The sequence below is a fragment of the Lissotriton vulgaris genome, chromosome 4_1, assembly GCF_964263255.1.
Source record: "Lissotriton vulgaris chromosome 4_1, aLisVul1.2, whole genome shotgun sequence".
Taxonomy (NCBI): Eukaryota; Metazoa; Chordata; class Amphibia; order Caudata; family Salamandridae; genus Lissotriton; species Lissotriton vulgaris.
Window position 1 is genome coordinate 605,817,493 of NC_141691.1, and position 24,598 is coordinate 605,842,090.

Consider the following 24,598-nt stretch of genomic DNA (forward strand, 5'->3'; position numbering starts at 1 on the left):
TATATGCACGTTTTTCAAGTGTCTGAATTGCCTTGGCTGGTATTTGTATTCTGCGGCAGGTGTAAAAAAAAAAAAAAAAAAAGCGCAACTCTCTTGGTCAGATGTTCCTAGCATGTGGACCAAAGTACATGATAGGACTGATTTAAAAGGTGTAATACCATTTAGGATATGAGTTAGTGTTAAAGAGCCCCCATTCATTACAGTACATTTTACAATATTTTTGATAGAAAGAAGGGCCCAGCCGTATTATAGTCAGTGTACTTGGGTATTGTTCAGATGCATTAGAGACAAGACCACCCCATTTGGTTATCGAGGCCCGGAGTAAAGTTATAAGGCAGCATAAAGTTACGTATGGCTGATAAAGTCAAGCGCCAGGATACCCTCAGGGTGAAAGTTTTTTGCGCTATATAAATATGCCATACAATACAATACAATAGCTTATTATATTCAATCAGCCATAAACCTGAGAAATATCCGCTGCAGGTAGTGGTCAACCTGAATTAGAGCATGATAAACTTTGGCACAAAACATATTTATATTTGGTGGATAATATTAGGGGAGGGTGGCGAACTCCGCTTTGCCAGTGGAGTTTTGCCAACTCCGCTGGGAGCGTGGAGTTCGCACAAAATCTCAGGTTAGGTTATGTTAACCCAATTTATATAGTGCAACAGCTGCCTCTGCAAAGAGGCATCCCAGCGCTGCCAGCACAAGACAGAGGCTAAGGCGAAGGAAGAGATCGGTTTTTATAGCCTTCCGAAACATCAGATAGTTGTCCAGAGAGCGAATCTGGGAGGGGAGGAAGTTCCGAAGCTTAGCCGCTAGGCTGCAAAACAACCGTTCATCGGCACGTACATGTTTCACCCGAGGGACGGGGACCATGCATTGTCCCGCGGAGTGCAAAAGGCGCAAAGGTGTATAAGGCACTAACAGTTTGGCCAAGATACCCGGGAGGAGGTCGTCAAAGGTAGTCAATGTAACCATTGAATGGCACTGGTTGTCAGGCAGCGTCTTGGGAGCCCAAGCAAGGCTCTGGCTGACGCATTTTGGACTCTTTGCAGACATGTGACCTAGGCCTTATTAGCCCCCAGGTAGAGTGAAATGGCGTAGTCCAGCCTTGATAAGATAGCTGCTTGGACTATTGTTTGTCGGGTGGACGGATCAAAGTACCCAAGTACCCCAACAGAGGTTTCAATCCCCAAAGTAAGCCAAAACTTGTGCCAGCCACCTTCTTGGTGTGATCCTGAAAACTGAGGGTCAAGTCCATCTACACTCACAACCTAGGGGTGGGTGGGCGCCCAAGAATTTCCGACCACCAATGCTCACTCCAGAACTCTGTCTCTCCCCACCAGCAATACCTCAGATTTGTTGGCATTGAGATTACGCAGCATGGCGGAGTTTGCCCCTGCCGCCTACCCAGTGGAGAGAGTTAAGGGATGAGGTGGAACAGCACTTACCTGGGTCTGGCGTTCTCCCCGTGCCCCGGATGGCCTCCTCCTGTCCTGGTCTCCTCACTGTCCTCCTCGGTGCAAAAGCAAACCAGACCCAGGTAAGTGTGGTTTGTAAATCAGGTGGCAGTCTGGGAGTCAGGAACCCTCCAGGTCTTCTGCCTGCATTCTCTGTAGGGCGGAGCAGAATTCCATTGAGTTTTTAGGCAACTCCATGGAATTCCGAGTAGTGGCACTCGGCCAACTCTGCACACCCCTGGATAAAACACACAATGTACGTAATGCAAAACATAATAGCATGTGCAGTTTGATATAACTTTATATCGCCACTTCATTGCTCAAATATCAACAAGTACTAGAACAGGTGTTCAGCATGGCACCTTAGGTGCATTTAATATGGCAGACCAGTCAAATTACATACTTCAACAGGATGCAGAATGATAACATATGCTGTGTTGGGACAGAAAAGTCCTATGCATGGTAATGGACATGCAACCCTGCCCAGAGAGCCCACCAGTACGGATGTCTGGATCCCTAATGCTGATTTTTGTTGTCACAGACAAACATTATTAATGCATGTGTGCCATGGCATAGGCCTATCTTACAGATTGCGGTATTATTGAACTAGGAGGGTAGCCCAAAGCGAAACCCCCATATCCTAATAGTGGTGGAAGGTTACTGCCTTCACCAAAAGTTAAGCAATTCGAGTGTGGTGGTGGCAGCATACCATGTAGTGATCAGAAGAATTGAGTAGGTCCTTTTAAACCCAAGTAATTGGACTGAGGTCTACAGGCTCACTCAGTTTTTAAAGTCACGCTGCTAGGTGTGCCAAACTCACCTTGGGCATAAATTGGTTTGTTGTGAAGTACTGTGCAACACAGGAGTAGTGCATCTACATTGGGTGTGTGTATATGGGAAGGGTACAATACAGGATAAATGAAGTACAGAGCAGTGCCTTCATGGTGAGTGTGTGTGCTGGGTGTATGTGTGCCTATGCATAGTACAGGACATGAAGGATTCTGTGCTGTGGAGTGTGAGTAGATCATATACATTCAATGTGTATATGTGTGCCTGTGGATGCTACATACATGGAGGGCCCTGGGTTCCATTTTAGGAGACCTGGGTCTGCATGGTTAAACATGGAAAGGAGGTAGAGAGGATCCCCACCCAAGACAGATGTGCGCATTGCTGCATCCCTATAAGCTGGGTGCGACACACACTGGAGAGGGACGAGCTAGGCCTCCCCTGTACATTTCAAAAGGTGCCCTTTGATTTAGTGAGCGGTCACAAGGATGGAGCCTGGGCACATCTCAAGAGGGAGAAGGAGTTGATAAGTGAATAATGCAGAGTAGAGCGTTGGGCCTAACCTTTTGATGCGCATATCTCTGTGACTGATATCCAGTTGTGAACTTTATTCAGTCACTCACTTGGCCTGTGTTGTGGGGCTATCAGCTTTGGATTTGTTCCTGCTGTGACAGACTGCTTTTCAAGAGGAAGAGAGAGCAGAGGAGTGGACACTTCAAAAGAAGCAGGACCCCTACATAAAACTTCAAAGACTCACAGCGACAATCACATTTGACGTAGGGAAATGGACTATAAGAGTGAGGTTGAGACACCAAAAATGGTCATCTGCCAGGCAGCAGTGTGAGGAGGGGAAACAAGACTTCTGTCTTTGACCAGGACTGAGGGCCAAGGCCTGCTAGTCTTCTTGCTAGGGGATGGGACATCAACCATGAAATCCAAGCCCAGCTGCCCTAGAGCCTGGAGCACCAGCACCGGTCTGCTTGCCAAGAACACAGTGCCATGTGAGGAAGAAGAGAGCGTTAGAGGGAGTGAGGTCCAATGGGGAGCCCTGTTGAGTGGACTCCCTCTGCAAGGTATGAGGAGATGCTACAGGAGCACCTGTGTACCATTCGCCAGGCAAGAGACCAGCAACAGAATCGACACAATTACCCCCCCCCCCTCCCCCAGAGGAAGAGGAATCATTCACTTACCCCGCAGGAGAAGCCGCAGAGAACCTGCGGTGGCTTCAGCAGTGCGACTGCGAGTGAGGGACTCTAGATCGGCTGGTGCAGCTGCCTGGGCTGCTTGCAGTAGACTCACATGAACTCAGCTGCTTCGAGAGGACGGGGTGCACTCAGGAACTCCAGACACTCTACGGTTGCAGGGAAGACTGATTTTGGGCTTGGTAGCTCTGGTGGAACTTGCTGCTAGTTAGAGCTGGAACATTCTTGACTATAAATTAGAGTCAAAGTAGACTCTAGAGACTCGAACTGCTAGTGGGGCATAAACTGGATGTTACCAATAGTGAATGGGGAATAACCACCATCGCTAACACGAGGAGCGATAGGACCTATAAAAGTGTGTTTCTGTCTGAACAATGATTTATTGCAGCTGAGGCGTGTTTTTCGAGTTGTAAGCCTCTGTTCATTATCCTGTAGCCACACATAACCGAGGAAGACTCGGACCGCTCGGACCACACATGCCCTGAGAGTCAAGTGAAGAAGGGGTACTTGGCCAAGTTACCCAGAATCCATAGTAAGTCAGGCCCCAGGACATCAGGAGTAAAAGGTCTCAACCCTCATGGCTGGACCCAGTAACCCCTGCTTCTGTTGGGGAGCGTTTGAAGATCTGTATATATTTTGCAGATCCTGTTCTCACAAAGGATGTGTGGACCGTCTCCAATAGAATCTGTTCATTCACTAGGACTAGGAAGTAGAATAAAGCTTGGAGGGCAGGCCAGATTTTATTTGCTTGGTTTTAGTTTAAAAATGAAAGGGGTCTCTCAAATTTACACCAACTGAAGCCGAGAATGAAGTGCAATTTTCAATACCTTAGCCTTTCCATTCAAAAATTCTATATGGAGAGCTGAAAGGCTCAAATGAGATGGTGAATGTCTAGCTTGGGTTCAGAGCTTTGACCAGCTTCATTTGGAGCCCCCCTTTATTCATAGCACTGTTCTGGGTACCTTCTTATTACTGGATGTCAAAAGTAGAACCAAGGTTTGAAAAAACATTCCCCTCCGTCCTTGGCTTGTCCGAAATGTTGAGTCAATAAAAATGATGAAGAGAAAACGTTTGGGTGGTTTGCAAAGAGGAAATTCGTTTTTCAATATTTCAGGTTAGGGTACTGCAGCCTTAAGGGAATTTCTGTGAAAATGTAGGTTACTGAGTCCACTAGACATAAGAAACAATCAGCCCATGAGGCAGAGTTACTGAGTAGAAGACACAGTTCTAGGTCATAAGCAGAGCGCTGCAATAGCATACAATAGAAAGAGAAAATGTACATTCTAAACAGACTTAAGAAAAAAAAAAAGTTTGAAGCTAAAACTTGCTCCCTTATTCAAGCCGAGATAACTCTAACACTCTATACAATATGCAAAAACCTGCTAACCCACGTCCAGAGGTGGTTAAAAAATGCAAAATGTAGTTAATTTAGGCATCAAAAAAGGGAGCAAACGCAAGCTCATAAAACAAAAACACTGCATTTGCATCATTTTATCCAGAGTTAAGTGGGCAGGTATAAGTCATCCAAAAGTTCAAGAAAGCAACACTAACAGAAACGTTTCTTCACAGGCACATGCATCTGAAACCTGTGCTAAGATCAGAGGGGCGCCAAACGCTCTGGGTGATGCACGTGTCTGATTCAGAGAAGGGTTCTAGATGCACGTGTCTGATTCAGAGAAGGGTTCTAGCTTTGCATCAATCAGTGTCATTTTTATCTTCTAAAGTAAAGCACACTCACATAAGGGGGCATCAACATACCTAAGAACAGGCTTTTTTTTTATATGTGACCGCACTTCTCTTTAATACCCATGTTTGACAATTTGTAATCAAGCCAATCTCAACATTTCTATAACTGTTATTACTTTTAACTGATTGAAATGGGCTTTACATTTTGGTTTCTGTTGACCCAACCCATGGCCCAGAAAAATCTTGGGCCACGGGTTTCAGAAATGTTGCCATAGAACACGAATAGAACAATGAAAGTTGCGGACAAACACTCATGAGCAAAATGCCCAGTCAAAGCAGTGGGTATTGCACAGATTAAACTGGGTGGGAGGCAATTCCACACTACGGGCACTGCAATCGAGATAGCCTTACCTCCTAGAAACAAGCACTATCCCTGCAAACAGGGCTTTAAGTGTGATGAAAAAACTGAGGGGTCTCTCAAGGGGGCGTGGCCAATGTAATTAAGGCCATGGCTTTAAAACATATAAGCTAAAAGTTTGTGCTTAGCATAGTGTGCCTCCCGCCTGGTATTTTGTGGTATCTGTCATTACATCCAGATATATGATACAACAAGTAACATCATACTTACAATAAGTCAGGACTATTGGCTTTGTCAATGTTTGTTAGTTGCATAAGATGAATAAGCAGCCACTGTGGCTTGTATATTAAATTTAAAAAGCTTCCACATAAAGCCCTGGTGAGATTACGACAATGCTGCTGCTCCTTAGTTCCGAAAAGAGAAGAGAAATCCAGAGAAAAAAATCACTCTTTTTTTTTTTTTGAAAACCTTTATTGTGCATAGCAAGCGTACAAATACGGGCCTACAACCATACAGGCCGGCCTCGAGAGCAATCAATAGCACATAAAGTACGGATAGTTCAACTCAGCAGTCCCAGTGAATATACAAAGGATAATTGTCTAAGACGTGACTAGATCGAAGCGGGACCACCGGGCACAGGAGGAATGAGGTTAATTTTAAAAGTTTTGTAGAGAAGAAGGATCAGGTGCATTCAATCCACCGAAAGCAATGGCAGGCAACGGACCTACGAGTCATGAGCAAAACGAGGAATAAAATTAAAAGCAACAGAGGATAGTGAACATCAGGATAATAGCACAATAAAACAGTACACGCTGGCCATCGCCCGCCCCACGGACTCAGAACACCCAAATCCACAAAGATGACAACATCGACAGCGGAGAGAATAGGTAATACTACCCCAAAGCACCTGACAACCCAAAGGGAGGAAAGAAAAAGAGAAAGGAAAAAGACAAGAGAAATAAGGCCCATAGAAACTGAAACTAAAACAAAATCCCTACTCCCCATCCCCCACCCTGCACGTATGCGGAGGCTACGGCCTACCCCCCCCCGCCAAGCTGCGTGCCTGTCGCCCACAAACCAAACCCGAAATTTAGAACAGAAAGAGAAAAAGAGAAGAGAAAGAAAAAACGTAATTCACAGAAGATCGGAGGAGGGCCAGCAAATATCCCCAAAGCACCATAACGTTTCATTCCGGCCGCCCGAACCCAGACCCCGCGACCAATACAATACCCATAGTCGATATCCCCGGCAGTCAATCAGTGTCCCAGCAGTACAAGTGAAGCAGTCCCGACATAATGGGGGGGCACACTCAACCCTGCCCCCTGCGATATGTGGCAGCGACAGAGTCCGGCCTCACGGTAGACATCTTGAAGGAGGCAAGCGATCCAAATATCCAGATCCGAGTGGGGGGACGATCCATAAGGTCCATCCGATACACAGCCATGCAGGAGTCCGTGGCATAATAAAGGATAATGCACAATAGAGTTCCTCCGGGATTGGCGAGCCCAGTCAATAGGAGTCGCATCAGGATGAGGAGTCGAGATACGCCAGGGACCTCAGGAGGAGAAACTAGACTTGGCGTCCAGCTACGCTGCTCTAGCCACACCACACATCCCGAAACTGTAGCCTGCCCCAAGGATAGTACAGCCGGCATCTTGGCTGAGAGAAAATCACTCTTAAAAGGATTTCCCTTCTCCTATAATGCTAAAAAAAAAAACTGACCTCCTGTGCCAGGGCACAAAACAGAGCCCGATAGAGACCTGTTTCGAGGCCTCCTTAAAAAAAACTGCTGGTGCTCAGACCCGGTGAGACCCGGCCCACTTAAAGCCCTGCCTGCAGTCTAGTTTGGCCAAAACCCCTGAAACATCTAATAAAAGAATGTCAATGGTAAGCAACTTTCACATACAAGTTATTATAACCTTAATTTTATTCAAATAGTAAAGTTTGAAATAGATCTGTGAAATAATGTAATCACCGGAAGGAGCTTAGTATTTCCCCAAAATAAGACCACAGAACTGAAGGGGGTAGAAGTTAAACTCGAGGAGAGCATTGTGATGTGAAGGAAGGCGAATGGGGTGGGGATGCGGATCTCATAATTACTAGAGTTGTACAGAAATCACAGTCACCCTGAAGACAGGTTTGCAAGGTTAATACAATATTTTTTTGGAGACAGTAGTCTATCTCCCAGCCTCCGTCCCTTCAAGCATGCAACATCTAATTTAAGCCAGCAGTCAATATTTGGACTTAGAGTTGCAGCAACTCCATGTGCCTTGCAAAAATAAGGAAGAACACAGAATAGGACATACTAGCAAAAGCAGATCATTTTCATAAGCCATCTGGGAATCGTTGTGCTGCAATACACAAGTTCTGCACGAACAACACTGGATTTTGGCAGCACAGCTGTCAAACGGGCCTACTGCTGACAAAATACATAGAGTGGGCTTTGTGTCCACCCCTTTCAACCATTGGCTTTCTTCGACCAGGCTCTTTCAGCCACTGACTTCAGACTTTGTTAATCACATATTGGATCAGACCGGTAGAGTAGTCATCGCTCAACAAATGCCATTGGCTGTTTGGATACATCCAGGGCCACAGGAATTATGCGGCAGGGGAAGGCTAAATTATGTAGCAGGGCTGAGTAAATTATGTAACAAGAAAAGCCAAATTACGCGGCATTGTGCGGCACATTGGGATTGTATTACTTCATTATTTTGTCATTTTCTAAAACTTGTTTGTACTTCCTGGGCATTAGTTGTAACTCATTAGTATCAATTTAACACCCAAATATAGCAATAAGCTACAGAAAGGTGATCAGTCAACCTTGGTAAATACACAGCAAAACATTTTGCAGCGCAGGAAGGCCCTTTTACAAAGTTTTGAACTGTTCGAGCTAAAAAGATTTTTTTTTTGTTAAAGTCTGTAGATTAGCAGCAGAAGATGGATTATGTGGCAAAAGCGGCAAGTCTCTAATTATGCAAAAATAGCTGCGGCCGCACAATCTCATAATTCCAATGGCCCTGGATAGCCCCTTTTGCCTCCACATAGGTGTTTGCACTTAACTGTATGTGCCCCGTTACTGCTCTGTCTACACCCTGCTGGCTCCCTCCTGTGTCTCCAGCTGTAATGGGCAAATACTGCATGGATTAGTACATTAAATTCAGACCCGTTGACTTTGCCAGTATTAGTTTTTTAATGGTGAACCAAGATGTGAATGATATCAGCCTCAGACCGTGCCTAATTTGAGCCAGTGTTTTCCGGTGGTGAGCCCCAGCACATTGTCAACACCGGGGCTTGTTCCAGTTTGCCACATGGTGACGCTGCTAAAAATGCTATGGACTGCCGCCCAAACCATTCTTAAAAGCGTTAGGGGCATGGAATCGTCTGAATTCTCACACTTGTAAGAGTGATGATTAGTAATTGTGTTGGTACTGCCACTGGCAGCGCTGGCAGGGGCAATAAGTGGTTAAAAGGCAGTGGCCTCCTGGCGAGGGCACTGGCGGTTTTTTGTGTATTTTTTTTTTTACAAAAATGAAGCACTGGCCACAGATGAGCGATATTCCTCAATCTGCCTACAAATGAGTTGAAACGTTTTGAAATCCGCTCCTACAAGCGGCACTAATTAATAGAATGGCTGTGTGCATTTAAGTCCTGGCCAAGAACACAGACCCAGACAGCGTCCCCCCTGCAGACTTCCGGTGCAGCGTTAAAGCGCGTGGCCGTGGATGCACAGCACACTCCAGTCTGCCGGGAGATGTTTATGTTTGAGCATCTCTTAAAAAGAACTTTCGCACATCAGCGTCCTTTCAAAAGAAACTTGCTCCTTTTCACATAATACAGAATCTCTTACAACACGTCATGTTACTGAAAGGAAGCCAACTAGCGCATCCCCTGACACACTTTATCTGGAGTTGCCAAGTTACTGACTGGAAGTTCACAACTGTCAAATGTTTACAGCGCTTGGAGGGCGTCGCAGAGAAGTGTCAGCATCTGCAGAAATGCGGCTTCGGCTCGGTTTCCACTTCCCCCTCCGCTCAGTCACTGAAACCCTCTCGCACTTTTGTTTGTTTTCATGCTTCCTGGCTCGCGCAAAAATCGGTGTGCCTCAAGTTTAGACGCCCACCCTTAAGTTTCACCCCTTCTCCCCGTGGGGGGCAGCGGTCCTTCCTGCTACTGCTGTGGGACGACCCCCGCCCTCCCCCTCATGCCAGCTCCTGTTTCCCCTCCGTCGGTGTCTTTGAAGCACCTGTTTCAATGGTACAGAGCTCGGACGTTTGCCACAAACCACGATTCCTCCTGCGTTGTAAAAGGGCACAAGTTCACGCGCATACTCGCGCTTCTTTCATTCAGGGACCCCCTCCGCCAATCCAAACAGCACAGTTAAATGTTGTTTTTTTTGCAGTTTTATGCAGCGCAAACTTGGCCTAGCCCAAGGACATTACAGCGCTGCACCAGATAACAATACCCTTTTTAATATGGCAGAAGGGGGTGATGTGGGGGAGGGGGCGATATGAGGGCGGAGCAGGTCCGGCTCTAGAATTTTTTCTTTGGGTGGGCCGTAAAGAAGCATGGGTGGGCCATGAAGAGGAGTGGGTACTGGCCAAAAAGCAACAAAGTATTTAATCGCGCTGATATTTTTCGCATTGGCATCTGTCGGTGCTTGACATTTTTGACACAATAATCAGCACCCAAAAGAGCATCATACTCTGCTTTCTTTTAGGTTTCCAATTTGGGAAAGGGAAGGGAGGCTACTTGTCAACTTTTTAAGATGCAGAACTTTGAGACTGCAGCGAACTCCAGGCCATGTGCAGCAGTAGAAATGTTTCTGCTGCCTTAACCCCTTGACCGAGGCGCAAATTCCGCCGCGGTGCTGGGACATTAATGAGTGGGCGTGTTTCGGACGGCCCCGGCTGTACTCTACACACGCCCACTGTGAAGTCTGACAGCTGAGGGCCGTCTGACGCACGCAACGGGTTAAAGCGCCACTTTACAGCTTTTTATGTTTAAAAAACATTTTGGCAGCTTTTTACTATGCAAAGCATTGAAGTTTATGCATTTTCGGGATATCGATGGCGGTCATCATACTGTTTATAAACACTGCTGACTTCACACCTCTCCCCAGGCCTGAAAGTAGCCTATATAATACTGTTAATCATTAAAATAAACGATAAGGGAGAGCACACAGGACAGCATGCCCTGTGAAATATTAAGGTGCAAAACGCTTGTTTTTCAGTTCTGAATGGCCTGGGTGGGCCAGGGGCGGCTCTACGCTCATGGCGGCCCTGGGCAGGGAGCGTAGGTAGGGGGCCACGGAGGAACGCAGGCGCGGAGGCCAGGGAAGAGGGGGGGGGGGGGGGGGGGGGGGTCAGGGTGTTTGGAAGTGGAACAGCCGCCAAATCCCTGCCAGGGGCCACCACGCAATTATTTATCCATCCTCAGAGGATTATTATATTAAGGATATAATATTGGCGTGGTGGCCCCTTGGGGTTTGGCGGCCCTGTGCAGGTGCACAGCTTGCACATGCCTAAGGCCGCCTCTGTTGGGTGGGCCAGGGTATTCCTTGGGTGGGCCTGGCCCACCTGGGCCACCCTCTAAAACTGGGCCTGGGGCGGAGAAGAAGGGGATGTTGAAAGGTAATTAATTCATTTTCCCAGATTCACAGGATGTTGAACCAAAGCCAGGACTCGAACCCGGCGCCCCATTTCGACCAAAGGGTCCCTTCTCCTCTAGTGTGACTCGTATTTGTGGGCTCGGATCTTCATTGTAAAACAGAGTCCTGCGGTTTCTGGTTTCTAAACAAACCATTACAGCCTAGAGAACATATTTACCTATCAGCAATGCTACCCCGGCATGGTTCGGCATGCAAAGGGAGTATTAGCCACCCATATGCCGTACAATAATGCCACAGGCTCCGGAAAACAGTGGCAAACGACACAATATCGGGCAGATATGGCCTGTTATCTACTGACAGTCCTAAGACCTGGAGAAAAGGCTTCACAGGAAGTTTATGATATGACTGACATACCAGCTCGGTCAGACAAGTGTTCGAGAGCAGAAGCACAACATAGCAGAAGGCTTTTCCCTCAATGGTGCTTCCCTTCTCCAGAGGGACAGGCAGCCTCAGAGACAAGAAACCGAGCATCAGCTCAAGCTTGAGCCTTTTCTTGGTAAACAAACAGAGCCATCATGTGGACCAGATTAATAGACTCCAGCTATTTCTGGTAGCTAATGCAAGTTCCTGTTTTTAATTGTCTTTTTTTTTGCTTTCGTTCACGACCAGCTAGACAGATGTTGTGTAACACAGTAATGGTTACTGAGTTTAGGAGCAAGATGCACGAGAGTAATGTTACAAGAACACACATTATTGGAAGTAGAAACATTGATCAGACATCCTAGGCCTGCACAGTAATGATTTGACTTACTAATAAGACTCGATTCTCATGAAAATGTCCAAAGCTAGTTTTAACTCCAATGCCAGGTTATATTTCAATAGCAGCCGCACATTACACTAAGTGAGCAAGTTTATCCGCATACCCTACTCTTACAGGGTCTATTTAAAAAAGGGACAAAAATATTCAATTTCTAGCACATGTTTTCAAATATATTGCCTAAAAGCATGAGTTTTTACTATCGGTTTTGAACAGAAACTCTCAAAATGGTCCAAACTATTGCGATTTGACATAAAAGCCATACTAAGCATGTTCTTCTCAGCAGCAGGAAGTCATAAATGTACGTATGAGATAATTGTGTGCTGCTCACTCAGGGCTATTTTCAAGGCTGGATAGGCAAAGGATTTCAGCCCAACCACCCCTGAAATTAACCCACTATTCTTTATTGCGGCAAAATACTTTGTGTTGCATTTGACCTGTCCATTCCTGCTTTGATAATAACATATTACCCAATGGACATAGGGTTAGAGTGTTACACTTTGATATGCCCCTGAGAATATTTGACAGTGTTTTTGCTACCTTAATACAATGTAAGACACCTGGGGGGGGGGGCGGGGGGGGGGGGGAATGCTGGTTCCTTTAAGCCAGAGGAGAAAGGTAGAGAGCAGGAAGTCAATCTTAATGCACAGATATTCACAGGCTTTCCCATTTAAATCCACACACATGCGGACACACATTTCCCATCAGCATGCCCACTAACATATATTGTATGCATCACTGTACCTCACGGTCCATGCATTCTGCTCCTTAGCTGCTACAACCCAGAGAAGAGGCGAGACTCGTGCTCATCAGTCCTGACTCACTCCTGGTAGGCTGGGTTTGCTGTTCTTGATGTTTCTCTCAGGGAGCACTAGTACTTGCTTCCACCACTTTCCTAAAAGGAAAGAGGAAAAGTGAGTGAGTGAATACAGCTCGACTGATTGCAATAGACAGAACATGAAAGACAATTTTCCATCCATTTGTTATTCATCACCATCTGCATTGCTGCACAAACCTTAATGAGTCTGACACCTGCATGAGAGAGAGCCATCCTCGAATTGCCTTCGGATCAGGTTTTATGGAATAGCATTGGGATACTGATCTTTTGCAAAATAAGGGACTGGACAATTAGCAGTTCTTTTGACAAAGATGGCTTTTCGTCAAACCCATATTTTCTTAATAGTTTCTCAGAGTACATAAGGTTGGATTACATGATAACAAACACTGTAAAACACAACTATTATGAGCATTTCAATCACACAATTTTGTCAGTTCTAGATGACAAAAATGACAAATCCAAGAAGATTTTGTGTCTTATAAACCCTTGTGTGGTCATTTGTACCGAGTCCATGTGGCAGAACTGAGAACTTTCCGGATAAGGATGGGAGAATCCTGTGGGAACACAAGGAGTCTTAGCAGTGCAAAACAAGGTGGGAACAGACCTCTTCATTAATGAAGAGATGCTAACAGGAATAAGACATTAGAGGATCATATGCAAATCTGGCTTGAAAGATCACCCAAGAGCCATGCATAGGGAAAGAGAACTTACAGGGCAGTGTAGCAAGTCTTTGGAAATTGGTAATTCCAAATTGACACAAGTGTTGTAAAACTCAGTGAGAGTACGCTATCTAGTTTGAAAAGTTTATTGTTTCAGTTAATTAAAACCATAACAATACATTTTATAAAATCAAGTGCTACAGGTGAAACTCAGTGTTTGTCTACATTCTGTTTCCCTGAATCATAAAACTTTGTTTCTAGTGCAAATATTTTCTTTTAAAATGTAGACATTTTAATTACACAATATACAAGTTTAAAATTGATCAAAAGCATTTGTTGGTCCATGTAAAATATGCCTCCCGATGTTCTAGTGCTATTCTGTGTTATGTTCGGGAGAGCCCTCTACCACAGAGTTAGCCGTCCTATTGCCCTTTTCTAGGCAGGGCACCGGGTTACATTTCAGAGCATGTGCATGAGCCAGAAGGAACTTTATTAGTAGGCAATTCAAACGAGTGTCGGTTAGATTTAGGGTTGCCATGATCGCCGATCTGCACGTTCTTATGCCTCGGTCGTTCATGGCTTTTTTTAGTTAGATGCCTCGTGCGTGGGCTAAATTCGGGCAAATGCAGACAAGATGTATGAAGTCCTCCTTGCTGCTCCCACATAGTCTGCAGTCTTTGGGTCCATCATGGACCCAGGTTGGCTGGTCCATGGTAGATGGAAAATTTCCCAAGCGTAGCGCCATTAGCTGTTGTTTTCTGTGGACCGGAAGTTAATTGTTAAATATGGAGTTGGAGTGAGTGTTTTATATTTGGATATAACCATCCAGGAGTGTTTTCTTGCACTGAAAGTGGTTTTGTCAGCTAGAAGAGAATGGAATTTTGCTGATTTATGTATGGCTTGCTTAACGGCTGGGTAGGGCAGATTAGTTTCCCCAGAGGTTTCTTGTGCAGGTGTCTGTTAAAGCTTTGTTTAGGAATTGATTATATGGGGACTTTGCGTCAGTTTTTATTTCATCCCACAAGGCCTTGTGCAGTTCTGAAGCTGCTGTATTCTGTTTCAAACTACACCAGTGCTTGATAGTTGCATACTTCCTTCCCAGTGTTTCATTTAGTACTCCAAATTCTACTCTGGTCTGCGCTGGTGAAGCGCCCTGGTTGATTTGGAAGGTTGATTTGTAGATGGCCATCTGTACTTTGTTCAGCAGGTCCGCGTCTTTCCCATGGAGGGCTATGCTGCCGTATGACAGCGTAGGGAGCACCTTGGCTTTTATTGTTGCCAATAGGGGGGTTGTATGATGGCCCCTTGAGCTTTTTTGTTAGAGACCTAAAGGCGAACAATAGGGCGTTTGCTCTCTGAGCAATGTAGGCTTTTTGCTGCTGGTGATTGTGTCGATTGTCAAAGTAAAAGCCCAAGCGACAAGGTCACAGAAATCTATAATAAATTCAACAATAATATAACAGGGGAATCATCAGAGAGCCACAAGAACGCACAGCTCATATCCTCTTCTCTGAATGAATTTATCCCCCCATCACTTTCAGAAATAAAAGACCTTATTAAAACAACTATGTCAGGTTCTCCTTTGGATCCCTGCCCACCGGTCATCATTAAATCAAAAACCGAGGTAGTAGCTCCAATTTTGGAGAATATCTGCAGTACCATTTGCGAATCAGGCATTTATCCTCAAAAATGGAAAACTGCTATAATAAAGCCACTGCTAAAGAAACCCACTCTTAACACCTTGGAATTAAAAAGTTATCGCCCTATAGCAGCCCTCCCTTTTCCATCCAAAATACTTGAAAAGGTTATAAATAAACAGCTGGCCAGTTACATTGATCACAACAATCTGCTGGATAACACCCAGTTCGGGTTTAGGAGAGGCCATGGAACGGAGACGGCGCTTATAAAGGCTTCCGAAGAGATCAGACAGATCATGGACCAGGGTGGCACGGCAATCCTGATCTTGCTGGATCTCTCGGCGGCTTTTGACACGGTCGATCACAACATCTTGATCGACCGTGTCACAGCTATGGGCATACAGGGCAAGGCTGTGGAGCTCCTGGTCTCATTTCTATCCAACAGAGAACAGTCAGTAAAGATGGGGAATTTTTATTCACCCACATTTGTGCTGCCTTGTGGAGTCCCCCAGGGATCCTCGCTAAGTCCGACACTTTTTAACATCTATGTGTCGGACTTGGCGAGGGTCATTAAAATCCATGGAATGGGAGTGACTTCATACGCCGACGACACTCAGTTGGTGTTAGCAGTGCATAAAAACGGGAGTGAGGTAGCGGCCAACTTTCAGATAGGCATGAGAGCTATTAGTCACTGGATGGACAATAACTGTCTGAAATTGAACACCGATAAGACTGAGGTAATGGTGTTTGGGGACCTAAAACCAGCTTGGTCCCCGGTCTGGTGGCCACCAGAAATGGGTAATCCACCTACTCCAGTTTCGAAGGTGAGAAACTTAGGAGTGCTGTTTGACAGCAAACTGAGTTTCACCAATCATGCTAATGCAGTGGTCTCCTCCTCCTTTTACACGCTACGAAAAGTGAAAAAGTTATTACCTTTCCTCCCCCTGTCTGCCGGGAAAACACTTATGTCCTCCTTGGTGTTATCCAAGGTGGACTACTGCAATGGGCTTCTGTTGAATGCCCAGGAGCAGGTCTTTAAGAAATTGCAAATGGTGCAGAATGCTGCTGCACGAATCCTGACCAAAACTCCTAAGTTTGCGCCCATTTCCCACATTGTCTACCAACTTCATTGGCTTCCGGTGAGAAAAAGAACTAAGTTTAAGGCATTGTGTATTATCTACAAGGCGTTGAACAGCCAAGGACCTGACTTCTTTAGGGAATCACTGTTGGTTTATGTCCCTAAGAGAGCTTTAAGATCTGCCTCATCTGCTTCCCTTTGTATTCAACGAGTTAGAACAGTAACATGGGGAGACAGACGCTTCTTGGTAGCTGCCTCGAGGCTCTGGAATACCTTGCCCCATCAAATAAAATGCAGCCCGTCACTGATGATCTTTAGAAAGCAAGTGAAGACCTGGCTATTCAGTCAATAAATGCAAAGAAGTTTTCTCTTTATCTGCCTCTCTATCAGCCTAGCGCCGAGACACCATTAGTGGTATTTGTTTGCGCTCTATAAGTTTAAAAAATAAATAAATAAATAAATTATAATTAGGCACTGCTTCTATCTTTTTTCCCTCCAATTGGGGATGTTGATTGACTGTCCGTCGTCTGGTGATGAGCATTGTTTTGCTTTTTGTGGTGTTTATCTCCAGGTTGTTATTGGTTATAAATTCGGCAAATCCCTCAAGTGGCCTTTGAAGGCCGATCTTAGTTAGACTCATCAGTACGACGTCGTCCGCGTAGGATAAATGGGTTAGAGGTAAGGAGCCTAATTTGGGTGGATGGGATGAAATCTTGTTGAGACTTGGCGCTAGGTCTGCCATAAAAAGATTAAAGAGATGAGGGGCCAGAACACAGTCTTGCTTAAGCCCTTTGTTGGTTTTGATTTTTGTTGATAGCCGTGCTCCATCCCCCAATTTTACTTCCATCCATGTGTTGGAATATAGGAGCAGGATTCCTCTGAGTGTTTTGTCCGGAATATTCCAACTGTGCAGTTTCTCCCATAAGTTATTTTGATCTACGCTGTCGAATGCCGCCTTTAGGTCAATGAAACAGAGATGCAGCTGCTGTTTCCTTCATAAATATTTGTCGGCTAGTAGTGAGAGTGATATGATGTTTGTCATTGTCCCGCTACCTTTCCTGAAGCCTGTTTGATTTGGCGGGATTCTCTTTATGATATCAGACCAGCTGATCAGATCTTCAAGGAGTAATGATGCATAATACTTCGCATCTACATCCAGGAGAGCGATCAGTCTGTAGTTTGCTGGGGATGTTCTGTCTCCTCCTTTGAAGAGAGGTGAAATTCTTGAGCCTTGCCAGCTTGATGGAATTTGTTTTTCAGTTTCTACCTCATTGAATAGTTTTTGTAATCTTCCACTCCAGAAATCCGGGAGTACGCTATTCAATTTTGATGGGTATGGCAGTGAGGGGTAATTAAAAAAAAAATGCAAGGGTCATAAACGTACAGGTTGGAGTCAAACCAGAATGGGGAAATGGTGGCACCTACAATGCTGGGGTAGACCAAGAAGAGTAAGTGAGTTAGAGCAGTGGCGTAACAAAACCTAAGGGGCCCCCTGCAAATTTGGCCTCCCCCCACGCCCTGGACCTAGTCAGGAGCATTAAGGACAGAAACCTCACTGCCCGTGCACAGTGCAGGAGGTGGCACCATGGAGCTCGGGGCCCTTCGCTCCATGGGTGCTGCGGGGCCTATTGTTACACCACTAGCTACACACCAAGGATTTAAGTGGCTTGTGGTAAAGGTGATGGTGTGACCATGTATTACATGGAATAAAGTATCTGCTGCTGTAGATGATAAGGTATTGTATGTCACCTTCGGCCTCATTCCGCTATATGGTCATGGAACTCCTCAGTGAGTTGCAAAATCCTTATAATGTATGGTAGGGACTATTTTATATCATAAAGTACAGCCACCAATCTAGCTATGGCCTAATGTATGCCCCCCTACAATTTGCTTCTAAGGACACTACAGATAGTTCCACTAGTGATATTCAAGACAATGCATACAATACAAAATGTATAGAGAAAATAGTGCAGATGTCTGTGATAGTCGGCGCAAGCATGGGTAATTGCTGATTTGGGTAATACATTCAAAATACTTTTAATTGAATTACCGTATCAATTTACCTGCTTGGATTGAAATATATTATGTCCCCACACAACCAGTGCCTAATTTGAGCCGGTGGTTTCCGGTGCTCAACACTGGATCTCAATTTGTTTCCGGTGCTCCGCACCAGCACCTAATTGTTAACACCACACTTAAGACAGTCTGCCACATGGTGGCGCTGCTCATCTAATTTAGAGATGAGCAGAACCGTTGTTTATAAATACAATATACATTAAAAATTACTAATATCTGCCACCATAGTCATTCCTTTAGCGTTGTGGACCTTGTATAATCTGAACTGTAGCACTTGCTGGCTAGAGAGATGGCTAGTAGTCGTTTTGGCAGCAATGACAGGAGCCATGGTTGGTGCAAGTTGCAGTGGCCTCTTAGTCAGGGCCCTGGCACTTAATATTTTACAAATTTAGCACTGCACACAACAACTCCTCTTGGGTGCAGAGGACACCATCCCTGCAAATGCTATCCCTGTCCCCTTGCAGCAAACCATTAACAAAACAAGATCCCTGTAAAAGGCACAGCTGTGCTTGTCATTGATAAAAAAGCCTGGTGTTGTAGGAGAACCTTTTGGGGGAGGGGGTCCACTTCCTTAGCACTCACCTACCACAATCACTCATATGGAATCACCCCTCCACATCCTCACCACTCATTCAACATTCCAGCTATATTTTGTCCCTCCATTGTCCCAAGTAGAGTCCTGGTTCTTTTTCTGCAGTTGCACACATCCTCTTACTGGACTGGCCGTAGCAGGCACCGGGCGTTTCCCAGGTGGGCCGCTAGCGTGGGGGCCGGTTTTGGGCCTGGGGGGTGGGGGGGATGGGCGGGAGTCCGGTTTTGTTACCAGGGGACTGCAATATCGGCCCCCGGTAACAAAAATCGGCCCATGCGAACAGCTCGCTGCACCCTCTCAGCCCCCCGGGGGGCCACCGAGCAACTTGCAAAGGCTGGTTTTGGTTCCAGTCCGGCCCTGGTTGCCACATAACTGGTTTTATATGGGCATGAGCTGTATTTTAATGTCCCGGCCGGTACAAAATTGGCAAAAAATCTGATTGGTATTTTGTCCCCTAATTAGTTCATAGTTTAAACAGGCAATATTAGAAGAAAACACTTTAAGTGTACTCTACAGCCCTGATGACCCCTGACTGACAAAGACAAAAGGCCATATTCAAATGAATAACAATGATTTCTTAATTTCTATTTCAGAACCATTATTAAGGCCTTTTTGCAGAATGCTAAAGTGTGAACACATGGCTATATTTTTCTGTTGCAATTAAAGGTAGCAACCTTATCTCTGGCCCCATAAATTCTGTGCAGCCTCTTCCCCTCTAAGACAAGCAGTGCTCTAAGGAAGATTCTTTCTGTGAGGAGGAGTGGGAGGGAAGGGGGGGGGGGATATCTGCTCTTGTAAGGGGCCTGGCAGGCTCGGAGTGAAAGAGAAACAAAAGTTGTTATTTTGTTTCTCTTCACTTCTTAGTCAGCCCTAGCAGAGCAGCTCAAAGCAGGCTGCAAACTTTACAGGAGACACACCCTGGACAAACAAGCTGAGGAGCCCCCCCCCCCTTCATATATAGAAGAGTGGGGCCCCTCGCACTGCGGGGGCTGAGTGAGGCCCCTGCGTGGGTGTCAGTTATGCCACGGAGTTAGAGCCCAATCTTCAACTTGCCAGAAACTCCATGGGTTGGGAGTGAAGTAGTCTGCCCATTAAGATATGAAGTAGGACTAATCACAGAGGCACATAGTGAACCTAGAGAGTGTTCAACCATAGAAGTCTAGAAAGGATGGGTTTGAAAATAGGATGTTGTAGTTGACTGTTTTGAAAAAAGCATTGGCATAGCCAATAGGTCTCGCCTTTGGGACATTTTAAGTGTTTAGCCATGCAGCACATGCATACACAGGAGCAAGGACACTAAAAACCATGCAAATATGCTAAAAAAAAAAATGGAAATGCCATATTTAGAATGTGGAGCGTTTTTTGCGTTGTGCAGAGCCAGTGGGCCTGGTGTTGGGTACTTCAGTTGCTCAGGACTTTAAAGTCAGCTGTATCTGCCTTTCTGGTTTGATTCTTCTGATTGCTTCCACTGAACTAATTAGATTAACACTACTTATAGCAAAAATGTGTGAGTGTTGACATGCAGTGAGGTAGCCACACAGGCAGAGTCTGCGTTGGTTGAAAAGTGAGGTTTGATTAAAGTGCCATGTGTAACAAGAGGCCATTAGACAGCTGCTTCTAAGCAATCTCACCTTCTCTGGGGCTAGTCTTGGCGCTATGTCCCTTGGCGCTATAGCCCTTTCACGTATCTGCTAACTGTTCCAGTCTCATGAGCAACACGTCCAGCCAGCTTTGACTTACACATCACCAGTCATAAAAATACTGGCACGCGATATTTAGTGAATCTACACATAAACATGATGTTACCTAAGAAACAAAAGCACTGTGCATAGGGCCAGTCCCCCGGTTTCCCTAGCAGTCAGTCAAACTCTTCACAAAAATGTCCCCACCAACCCTCCCTCTACCTCATTCATGTCAAAGTACTTTGTTTAAGGGAGAAAAGGCTACACAAGGATTGTGGTGCTGCCGAAAACAAGAAGTTGGATTTTTGGTAAAACGATGAGTTAACACAAACATAAAAAGCGTTGCCTGTGAATTTATAGATTTTTTTCTCAACTTACCACGGTTCTGATTTTATCATCCTCGGAAGAGTAAACGGTTCCGTTGGGCTCAGCAGAAATTAAAGTCTAGCAGATCTCTGCTGTAGGCGCGCAGCCCACTGAGCTACCTTTCCAACAACCAGTTATTCCGTTCTGTGATAGCTCAACAGCGCAGGGTGAACAACTGCACCCGGCCTGACATCACGTCAACCAGTGAAAGGACTTCCCAAGCAATAAAGAGTCCCAGGGGTCCACGCAATCTATTTGCTAGTTTCCTGTGGAGATTATTCCGGTCCTGAGTTCAAGTTGGCTTCCTGTGGGTAAGAACATACAGGCGCATAACCCGCATGAAATGCCCGGCCCCTGCGCCTTGTTTAATCAGGTGCCTGGGGCAGTGCAGCCTGCACAGCTGCTTGACAACTGCCAATCTGGCCCCGGGGTGAGAGGGGCAGGGGAAGGAGCCAGCCCCAAGCAGGTACTGTATGTCTTCAACCCTCCAGCCCCTCCCCCGCCGTCTCTCGCACCTTAGGCCAAGGGGATCTCAGCAGATTTAAAGAAACACCTGCTGGTGACATTTGCAAGTGCGATGCAAAAGCATGAAAAATCCTCAGTAATTAAACAAGTGTGATAAGACATAACCCCAGGGTGGATAAACCACTGTTTGTTGTAGAGCAGTCTGTATCTTAAGGGTCAGAAGTTCAAACCCCGACGGTCCCAAGTGGTTTATGGAACTCAAAAGCAGTGCGGTCTTGAAAGTCAAAGCGCCCGCGCTGCGTAAATTAGTAACAGTAACCTGATCCTGGAATGCAGCTGGCACACTAAGCGCCACTGCTCACTCCGCTTGCTCCCGAGACACATAGGCTATAGAAGTGAACATTTAAAGAAAAGGTGGGACATAGCCATGCCTTCGGCCATTTGCGTGCTTTCATTTGTGAAAGCCATAGGCATTGGCCAATAAAATGTGTGGGTGTAAACAAATCCACATAGAAAGTCTCTAGGAAGTTGGGAGTGCTTACAAGAAGCCTCCCCATAGAGTAGCGCATGCGTGCTGTGCTAGGCTCAACCTAAAAATGACTTCTGCTAGCTCCGATTACTGGATGTGCATGTGCATTGTTCTATTTCCTTTTGTACTGGTTGAATTCAGTTGTGTGGCATCTGCCCCTTACTTCCACAAATCCTCTGCTTGCTAGTGGCAGTCTGCAAGTTCTCTACTCTCTCCCCATCGTGTTCCAATGCAAGTAGCACGCCTTACAAAGCACATCCACTCAATGGGTGCAATCCTCTACATGTCCGCCCACTTCTTAAGTTAACGTGGGTGATATTCTTTCGCACATTTGTAGCAATGTAAGAGGTGCATTTAGGAGTTGATATGCAATATTTTACTTAAGCTAAACAGTGATAAAAGGAAGGTATTGGTGACGAACAGTAGATTGGAACTTTGGTTAGAAACTTACAGTGTAGAGAAATGGGCACTCTTATAGTGCCAGTCATTAAGATATACTCTGACCTGTTTTTCTTGCCTCAAGTGGTTCCTTTGAGACCTAGGCCTAACTGAGGCCTAGTAAATATAAGTTAGGAAAATACACTTTGACATGATGCAATTGTATTTGAAACAAATCCATTATGACAGAGTATACATGTAAAATCGAGAGCAAATCCATATTCTACAAGTTGTTAATGATGCAAAGAAATATAAAATATACAAAAACTAACAGGGGTGGGGCAATGGATATTGACAAAGCTTAGTATCCGCTGTTGCCCTAGAAATATACCCTGCCCGCTTTAAAATACAAATCAAAAGCTTCTAATCCCGCCTTCAGTATCCTAAGGAGGATTCAAAACGCTGTTTGGACACCAAAGAGTAGACCCTCCAACATAAGAGCTGGAAACATGCTCCAGTTATGGTTTTCCAGCACACTCTGTGCTCACCAGCCAACACTGACTCTTAACCCAGTGATTGTGTGAAGTTCCTATGTTGTTTGACAGATAGGGACACTGTGAGGTCTGTAAATGGCAGACACTGCAGGTATGCCTGCCAACTGTAAAGGGCCCTTTAAATTGCTTTAAAATAAAAGATAGATAGAGCAGTTCTCTGCCAGGTGGGCCTGGTCAGCGTGGCACAACATTAAAAAAGTTTTCATGAAGGTGCGTTGTACCACACAGCGTCCCAGGAGACGCTATAAGAAAATATTTGATGTGGTGTGGGATTCGAGTTGCTGCAGGTGCCAATGGCATTGATAATGCATAATTTATCATTAATGTGAAGAGTAAATGAAAGCACAGCGTTTGACAACTGCCTTTTGACAATTTATTTTCCTTGTTTTTACTTATTAAAACGGTGTTTGCGAGTAAAGATTTTTAGGTCATGCTAGCTGTCAACACAGTCAGGCCGGTGCCTGGTAACCTTGGTGTTCAAGAGCCGGGTACGCAGTGTTTCTGTAGATTATTCATGGGAACGAGAGAGGTGACTGCCTTCCGCTACTCCTCTGCCGAGGCGGCTCGCGCTCTCTGCTAAACAGCGGGGCCGGGGAGGCAGCAGGGACTCCAGGCACAGGCTTCTGTCGGCTGAGGTGGGTGAGCACCAATGTGAGTACCGAGGGAGAATACACGCAGTACTACGAGGCAACAGAACCTCCCCTCGCACACTGGGGCACTGAGGAGGGGACTACGGGCCTTTCCTCAGAAGCACAATATGGTGTGGACCTAGCAAGGTGGCATCCTTGGGGGGGGAACACCCGGGGAAGACTGTGGCGGCAGGCTAGCGAAAGAAGAAAGTCACACCGGAACTCAAATGCAAGAGCCAGCGAGCTGCAGGACTTATCATTCCAACACAACTGATTCTCTGTAAATTTAAAAGCAAAAACAAGCGGTCTGTACTTTTCAAGCACTCGTGCTTGTGGCGGCATCCACCTTGCTGGAGAGAGCAGCGGCGCGCAGGGACCATCTGTTTATAATTAACGTGGAAACGCCACTGCTGAAAAGTGAAGACCGATTCCTAAAGGCCCTCTCCTAGAGCAGGGCATGCGCGCTGCCTAGGCGAGACCTAAAAACAGAGGAGAGCTCTAGGACGAGGAAATCAGAGCACAGATGGTATAGGTGGACTGTTCTAAGAAAGACAGACACAGGTGATAACAGGAGTCTCAGTTGAGTGTAGTCAGTGAAGGTTTGACTGCAAGGGCGGTAAAGGTCATTTGTGAAATGGTTGAGGGCGAACTTGCCAAACAAAGGGCTCTTGAATATGTCAGATGAATGGGAAGAGGAGACTAGGTGGCTATTAGAGATTTTAGTAGGGCCCACCAAATGAATAAGAAACTAATCATTTAGAGGTAGAAACACAGGCACCGGTGTGTATTGATTAGTTAAAGAGATTGAGGTAATAGAAATTTTTAGGTAGCCAATGTGTCCCCCACTCGCACCCTATCCATGCACCCATGTTCCTTGTATGTCGTGTAACTTCCTTCCCGTACATGCTAGAAAGACGCATATGCATTTGCGTCCAACGTTAACATGTCAGTTATTCAGTTCTCCAAGAAAACCACGTTAATTTGGCTTTTAGGCCTATGGTGCCAACGTCTTTACATAGTGCACTTTTGAATCTCGCACACGTTTTTCTCCATGTTTCCTGGCTCCGTCGAGCTAGGCCCTTAATTGAGGCCCGAGTCTCTTCTGTCTCTGAAAGCTACAGTTTAGGTATGCATCCCTGACCTCTGCCTTACTTCCTGCTCAGCGAAGCGGTGCCCGGCTCCACCTGGCCTGCCT

At 45.7% G+C, this 24,598-nt stretch overlaps 1 protein-coding gene across 1 annotated transcript in view; it reads right to left on the minus strand.

Annotated features, from left to right (window-relative positions):
* Window positions 1–24,598, minus strand: part of ELMO1 (engulfment and cell motility 1) — a 1,507,126-nt gene that overhangs the window by 1,384,095 nt on the left and 98,433 nt on the right. Inside the window, exon 2 of the mRNA XM_086964835.1 lies at window positions 12,665–12,815. The gene's annotated coding sequence lies outside the window, so the exon portion shown is untranslated. The remainder of the gene's footprint in view (window positions 1–12,664; window positions 12,816–24,598) is intronic.